Source organism: Furipterus horrens, unplaced genomic scaffold, assembly GCF_987537825.1.
Source record: "Furipterus horrens unplaced genomic scaffold, mFurHor1.1.pri manual_scaffold_13, whole genome shotgun sequence".
NCBI lineage: Eukaryota > Metazoa > Chordata > Mammalia > Chiroptera > Furipteridae > Furipterus > Furipterus horrens.
The window spans coordinates 35,651,088-35,659,532 of record NW_028327183.1 but is presented as its reverse complement, the minus strand read 5'-3'; the positions used below and the strand labels follow the sequence as shown (position 1 = coordinate 35,659,532).

The 8,445-nt window shown below is 46.0% G+C and overlaps 1 pseudogene; it reads right to left on the bottom strand.

Moving 5' to 3' along the window:
• Window positions 1-4,349: 4,349 nt before the first annotated feature.
• LOC149994490 (S-phase kinase-associated protein 1 pseudogene) lies at window positions 4,350-4,990 on the bottom strand (annotated as a pseudogene).
• Between the last annotated feature and the right edge of the window lie 3,455 nt (window positions 4,991-8,445).

Here is an 8,445-nt window from a genome sequence, read left to right as displayed (position 1 = left end):
TTCAGGCTCTGGGACGACCTTCCCAGAGGTCCTTGGACTCTGTAGGCCTTGGGGGTAGGGGACACAGTCAGAGGAGGCCAGAGCCTGTCTTCTGAAATATGCAACTGGGACAGGGATCTTCTGCTGAGTTCTAAGGTCACCCCTCCTTCTCCAAAGGGCTACCATATGGTTACCATTCTGTCAGCCTGTTACTTATGTTCATTAGTCATCAAGGTTCCCTGAGACTCAGGACTAGACTTGGGTGATTCCTATCTGGACCACCCCAAATTGTCCTACCAGCAGTGAGAGCCACCATATTGCCATGTCCACACCTGATGGGCCCATGTGGCAGCCCAGGGCTCCTGGTGCCCAGTCTCAACCCAGATGATGAAGAGAGTATGGTGTGACTAGCATGTTCTGGCTAATACCTCCTGGCCAGGCCCTTGAAACTGGTGGTTTGTTTCATTGAAGGCATGTAGGTGGAGGTCTCTGTAGAGTCATAACGTCCCCTAGCACTTGGGGTGGCAACACCAAACTCTCCTGAGTTAGCAGCACAGCTTGTGGGGCCCACAGGCATAAGGGTGGCACTCAAACAGGTGTCCAGGCCCACAGCACATGCACATCTGGTCACAGGTGGCTGGCTGTGGGCAGCACCTTGGTGACCTGTGCCCTGCTGGTGGTAGCCACAGTGAGTGTGAAGCATGCAGACACCTGCCTCCAAGGCAAAGCCCTAGTGGCAGAAGCAGACAGCCATGCACTTGCAGGTACAGGTTGCTGAGGAGTTAAGGCTGGCACAGGTGCCTGGGCAGGTGGTCTACAGAAGTCTTAGTAGCTGTTGGCTGGAAATGCCATGCCTTCAGGAGGAAAGAGATGGGCAGGTGCCACCACCCTGAAACCCTGGATCCCTCAGTCAGAGAGAGAAAAACCTAGGTTGGGTGCAGGGCAGGAAGGGGTCAGGGATGGACCACAAAACACTTCCCAAACTGCCATTGTGACTGGTTAATGCTTTCCCTCCATGTAGTTTATTAGCAAATCATGTCCATGGAGCACTTAAAAATTGTAGCACATAATGAACAATGGGGATGACTCTGGATCAAGTGAAGGGAGGTTAGGTAGGAGGTAGGTTAGAAAGGGGCTGAGAGAAACCCTGGTTCTGGTGTGAGGTTTGGGTCACCAACTCAGGGAGCAGGGCTTGGGGTCTTCCTGGGAATGAGGGGTGCCAATCAGCCGGAGAAGGTGGCATCCTAGCTTGCCAAGGGGTGAGGTCCTCATAAGAAGGTAAATGGGCACCTACTGCACCCCAGGCTGGCTCACCACTCTAGCAGGTAAACACTGCTCAGGTACAAAGTTCGGCATAGGCCTCCAGTGAGGTACACAGCATGTGTTGTCCATGTCATACTGGCAGAGGTTGACAACACAGGCCTGTGTGTAGCATGTGGGGACCTCATGTCAGTATCACTCAGCATAGAGCCTGAGGCAGTTTGACAGAACTCTGTAGTGCTGTTCTATGCAGGGTCCTGTCCTGGCAGGGCTGGGAGTCCCCAGTGTCCTGCTGGCTGCTGGGGGATTCTTGGGCCTCATATTGGCCACCTCCAAGCCTCCATTTCTGCCTCCCCTCCTGGCCAGCCTCTCCCTTCCAGCCCCTGACAGCCCCAGGTACAGTTTTATAAACTCTAAAAAACCCCAACCCACAGTAACAAGTGACTTTTATATTATTGCTCTGCAGTGTAGTTGTTAGAGCATGGATTCTAAAATCAGTCTTGTTGGCTTCGAATTCTACCTTTGTTACTGGGGCAAATCTCTAAATCTGTGCTTTCCAGTACTGTAGTCACCAGCTGCCTGTGGCTATGGAGCACTTGAAATGAAGCTAGTGTGACTAAGGAATGAGGTATTTAATTTAAATTAATTTAAATTAAATAACACATGAAGTTAGTGGCTGCGCATTGGACATCTCCAGACTGTTTTGGTAATGGGAGAGTAGTTCCTTCCTGTTCTTTGAGAGGTGGTAGAGTGGAGTGTTTAAGATTAAGGGCTGTGCCCGATTTCCAATCCCCATTCCATCATTTTCTATTGTGGGAAATGGGGCAGTTACTGATCCTTATGTGCCTTGGTTTCCACATTTGTACTAAGAAGCCCCATATGTTTGCTACTAGTGGCTTGTTTCAGCCTGTTTGTCCTTGAGGCATTGACTGCTTGCCTGCTGTGTGTCACCAGCTGAACCTTTCCCCTAACTCAGGCCTCCCTGGCCCAGGATGCCCACTCACCCAAACCAGCTGTCTTGGGTTGCCAAAGTCAGCATCACTGGGGGCTGGTGCCCTGCTGAGGAGTACCTTGTAATTACTGGGGTCACCACTGAACTTGCCACACAAGCACAGAGGCAACCAGGTACTCAAGCCTCACCCGCATGAATCGCATATTGAGGCTGTCGAATCACACCTGGAGCTGGCGCCCACCTGCAGTAACACCAGGCTCTACTCTGCTCCCACCACATGTGAACACAGCTGCACCAGAGGGCTTACTACCTTGCCATTCACCTGGGGGTGGAGGAGATCAGGGTCTGTCTCCTCCTGACATTTCTCACCCCTGCCCAATGCTATCTGCACAGCACACCCCTCCACAACAGTTATACGGGGTAGGGAGGAAGAAAGCACTAAGGGGAATGTCCAATTCTGCATGTCCAAATCTAAGCTCTCATCTTACCCCAAACCCCAACCCCCCATCTTCTCTATCTTAGGCACAGGTAGCTCCATCTTTCAGGATGCAGAGACCAAAAAACAGGTCACCTGGAACCTGCTCTCTCTCTCTCTCACCCCACATATGATCCTTTTAAATATTTTAGAACCTCACCACCTTTCCTCATTCCCTACTACTCTCCCCCTGATCCCAATCACTGACACTTTCCTTCTGTACTATTATTGAATCAGTCTACCTGCCCCTCTTGACTCCAAAAGTTTGTTTCCACACAAATCCAGAGGAAACCTCGCCTCATTTAAAATTATAACCCCATTCCATACACACATGCACTTCCAATCTTTCATGTTTTGTTTTTTCTGGGACATAGTACAATCTAATATATTATATATTTATCATATTTTTAAATATGTTTTATTGCTTATGCTGTTACAGTTGTCCTAATTTCTTTTCCCTCTGCTCCCCTCCACCCAGTGTCCCCCCTCCCTCCAGTTTTCCCCCCCCTTAGTCCATGCCCATTGGTTGTGCATATAGTTCTCAACATCTTCATGTCTACTCCACTCCCTCCTACTATGCTTCTTAATTTCTGCATCATCTCCCTCTCTTTCCCCCTTCCCTCCCTGTTGACCTCTCCCCTATATGTTCACCATACCTATAATTCTTTTCCCACTCTCGTTGCCTACTTAGTTTGCCTTTTTCTCAGTTCCGTAGCTTCTCTTGTTGGTTGTTGTGATAGTTTTCATTTTAATGTTCATAATTTTGATCCTCCTTCTTCTAAACAAGTCCCTTTAACATTTCATATAACAGTGGTTTGGATCTGATGAACTCCTTCAGTTTTACTTTGTCCTGGAAGCACTTTCTCTGCCCTTCTATTCTGAATGACAGCTTTGCTGGATAGGGTAATCGTAGGTTTTTGCTTTTCATTACTTTGAATATTTCTTGCCAGTCCCTTCTTGTCTGCAGAATCTCCTTTGAGAAATCAGCTAATAGTCTTTTTTTTTGGGGGGGGGGTGTTGTCACAGGCTTTAATGCTAAAGGTTCAAATTTCTTTACATGCATGTAATGTGAAGTTTTCCCCATATAGGATCACTGATTATAAAAAGATGACATACAACTAGGGTTGTCTTTTTTAATTGAAAAGTTAACTATCTAATTATATTTCCCCCCAAACCACAAATTGAGTAGTAACTCAGTCTCTGGCCAACATATTCAAAGCTGAGAGGATCAAAAATACAAAAGCAAGCCCTCAGATCCAATTAAGGGAGCCTTGCTACATATGGGCTAATCTGTATCAGTGATACTTCTTGATTTCAGGGAACTGGAAGACATCCTAATAACTCAAATCAGAACATTAATCTCAAGTAGCCTTTTTCCAGCCTCCAACCCAAGAAGATAATACATTGTTAATTCTATTTCAGAAAACTTTTGCAAGTTGTTTTATTTACAATGGCCAACTTTTAAAAGGTCGCTAAACTAAAGTTAACTGGACAATAAACTAGGCAGAAATCGCTTTACAAAAAGAGGGGAAGCCCAAAATGCCACTTACTATAGAGAACCCACAATTTAGTTTTATTCAAAGCAAAGAGAAAAAAACTTTTCGATCATACTGGAAGAAACTCAGCCATAGTTTTGGAATCTGTACCCAAACTACACATGCAATGAGGACAATACTTTGTTAATACAGTTAATTTGCTGCTGCATTTGTCTACTGTTTGTCTAATATTAACAATTATAAACAGAGCAGTGCAACTAGTATTTGGAACAATCCTTACAATGTTACAGTGTCAGGCACAACATTTCACTTCTCTTCGCACCACTGGTTCTCTTTGCATACCTGGGCTTCCTCTTCTTCAGTAAAGTCGTTTTTGATGTTGAAGGTCTTGCGAATCTCTTGAGGAGTTTTCCCCTTGTCATATCGACAACAGTCTTGCATGTAACATCAAGCAAACCTTTGATGTCTAAATAGTTTGCAGCCAGAATAAGTTCAAAAAGTGTTCCTTGGTCAACTTTCAGGAATTCTTGGTCCCATAAAGGGATATCATCTGTTCATTTTTCTTTGTTCTCATCATCCTCAGGAGGACGGGGGTCATCCTTGTGATGGGTGCACCACTGAATGACCTTTTTTAATATTGCTGCATTAACATTTGGTAGAGGAACTGGATCATCATCACCTTCATCATCCATTCCCAAATCTTCTAACATGGTCTTGATAGTCACAGACTGTTTGGTCATTTCAACATCAACTTCAAATATCTCTCCATCAGAACTCTGCAACTTAATTGAAGGCATGGTGCTCAATCTCAAGGAGAGAGCGGGCCAAGACTGATGAGAGCGGGATAGCGTCAGCAGACACAAGGAAAGGCAGAGAACAACGTCCTTTCAGCTAATAGTCTTATTGGGACCCCTTCATACATCATTTTCTTCTCTCTTGCTACTTTTAAGATTCTCTCTTTATCTTTAATTTTTGACATTTATATTATAATGTGTCTTGGTGTGGTTCTTCCTGGGTCGTTTATTTGGAACTCTCTGTGCTTCCTGGACCTGTAAGTCTATTTCCTTCCCCAAGTTAGTGAAGTTCTGCTTCATTACTTTTTAACGTAATTTTAAAATTTCTAGTTCTTCTTCTTCACCTTCTGGCAACCCTATGATTCAGATATTCACTCTCTTATAGTTGTCCCAGGGGTTTCTGAGCTTCTCCTCATTTTCCTCACTTTTTGTTTTCCTCTTTCTGCACTGGTTGACTCTTTGTTTCTTCCCTATGTTCCGATTTGTTGATTTGATCCCTGGTTTTCCTTCCCTCACCACTTGTTTTGTATGTATTCTCGTTCATTTCAGCAGAACTAGCCTTCATTCCTTCCCCATCTTGATTAAATCCTGCTGTTATTTCTGTAAGCTGTCTTATAACTATAACTCTGAACTGAGCCTCATAAAGGTTATCTATCCGTTCGTCCATTAATTCATGTATTTGCTTTCTGGTCAGCTTCGTGATTGGGATCTCTATCATTATCCCTGCCATCCTGGCAGTCTTTTGCTTCCTGGGTGGGGCTGCCACACCTCCTATGCTTTAGGGGGCAGAGCCCTGTGCACTCTTCACTACCAGGTGACCCTTCTCACCACACTGTGGTGCTTTGTGTGGGGGCGGGGGCCCAAGATGGATTCCTGCCATTGTCTCTCTGCTGAGAGACCAGGAGCCTCCTCCTCCATCCCCATGCCCTCTCAGCCTCACCGTCCGAGGCAAGGGGGGTCTGCCTTCTCTGGCGTTGGAATCGGGAGCTGATGGGTTTGGTCTGCAGCTAGGGGTGCTCCCAGGCGCTTCTCACCTTCCCTTAAATATGGGTGTCTGTGCTTACCGCAGTCCCGCCACCCTTCACTGCAGCTGCCGCCGTCAGCACAACTTGACCTCTCCACCCGAGCTTCACCGCCCCTACCCGTCCAGATGAGCACCACCACTTCTTTTTATAACTTCATACATTGGACTTCCATGAAGCTTTATTTTCTGGAACTTTTGGTTATTTCTGGTTTTATGGTAGATGTATTCCTTCTTAGTTGTGGAGGGAGATGGAGCGTGTCAGTCTAGGCCTCCATCTTGGCTGGAAGTCTATTTATCATATTTTTTTTACTGTCTCTCTTCCACTGTTATATTGTAAGCTCCAGGGAAAAAGGGACCTGACTTATTTGTTCTCTGCTATATCTGCAGAGCCTAGAACAGGGCCTGACACAAAACTGATGTTCAATAAAATTTGTTGAATGAATGGATGATGGATGGATGATGAATGGATGAAGTGATAGAAGAATGGATCGGTAGATTAAGGAAGGAATAAAAGGATGGTGGGATCAATTATATGCTACATTGTCAGAAGGGATTTTTAATGAAGGGATGAGTTAATAGAAGGGTAGATCAATTGAGGAGTAGGAGAATAGTAGGTAGAGGAATGGATGTATCAATAAATGGATGGAAAAGTGGATGAATAGATTGAAGGATGGAGGGATAGATCAATAATTAAGTGAAAGGATGGTTGTAGGGATTGATGGATAGGTGGATGGATGCCTACAGCAAGGGCTTAAATGGATGAAGATAAAATGAGGGATTGGCCTCAATAGGGCTGAGAGTTGGATTTACCCTTCCACCTTCTCACCTGAACTTGCTGCCCTCTTTCCAGAATTACATGGGTACAAGAAGGACACATGCTGGCTGTGGAAGTGCCTGTTAGAAGCCTCCATACTATAGGAGAAGTCCCTAGTGATGGGAACCAGCTCACAGGAATTGGCCAGGTTGTAGGTGCATTAGCCTTGAAAGTGAGCCACAACCCCATTGAAGGTAAAGTGATGAATGTCTCCAGTGGCCATGCAGGTGCCTAGGGGGCTCAGATAGCCCAGCTGGCCACCCCACAGACCATAGACCTCCCCAACAGGGAATTGAGCTGCACTGCAGCCCAAATGCCTTGGTCTGTCACAGCTGCAGTAGTGGGGGCATCCAGTTCATTGGGGTCAGGCCCCCAGCAAGGGACAGAGGTCAGATCCAGCAGGGTCAGGCAGAGGTGTGGGCCTGGCAGCTGGACTGGAAAGAGTGGAGGCCCATGGGCTGATTGAGCATGAAGATGCTCGTGAAAGTGAAGCTCAGAGTCAACAACAGGGGGTGCCTTTTGCTCTATGAGGTTCAGAGGGCAGCAAACGGTGACACTTATTTCCTTCAGCAGAAAGCCCAGGCATGGACACAAAGCAAATACCCAATACATTTTTATTATTATTAGCAATAGTAGTATGGAACCTGAAAAATGGTCAGGACTCAAATGTTAGCCACGAAAATAACACTAACAACAATAAAGCATACAGAGTCTGGTACCTATCAATGCTAAATAATTTTACCTGTTAAAATTATTGTTTTTTATTATTGTTATTATTGTCAGATGGTTCCTTGGGGCCTACCACCCAATAAATGTTGACTAGTAAAAACAATACTAACAACAACAAGTACTCAGCACGTGGAATGAGCTTAGTAAAAATTAGTACTGGTATTGGAATCATCAATAATGTAGATGTAACTTGCAGCGCATTGTAAATCCCCAATCTGCCATCAACACCAGTTGAAAATGGGTGTCCTGGATTGGGGACCTATCCATGGCATGTTTTGGGGGTTCCTGATCTTCAAGATGACCAGCCCCTTCACAGGAGTAATGCCTGGCCCTCTGCTCACCCAGTAGGAGTGGCTGCTATGAGCACAGCCAACTTGCTGGGGGAGCAACACAACTGACTGGGACCCACAGGGTTTCCTCATCACAGGCACAGCACGCCGTGCAGGCGCAGGCAGGCAGGGCTACCACTGAGCCAGTGCCACTGGTCAGAGAGGCAGAGACATGGGCAGCGGGACCAGGGGTCCAGGCAGAGCAAGTAGCGGCTGTGTTTGGGGTATGGCAAGGCTGAGCAGGGTGATGAAAACCTGGGGGATGAGCAGAGGCAGATTTAACCGTGGGTGCACTGGGTGCACGCCCTCGGCCCCGACTTCTGAAGGGCCCTGCAGAAACCCCAACTTTACACTCTTTTCTAATGACACCAAGTTTGGTTTCATATGTGCAATTTTAATTATGTACAAGTTTACAATCAGTGGTAAAACCTGATAGTATGTTTATATTTGCTTATTTTCTTTATTTCATTACTACGTTGCATACTATACACATACTATGCTGCATAGGCCCCACATGGCTGCACTATCACTCATCGCTCATGGGAGCAATAGAATTGTATTTGCTGCTTTGTACTTACAAAGGTTCTCTTGCA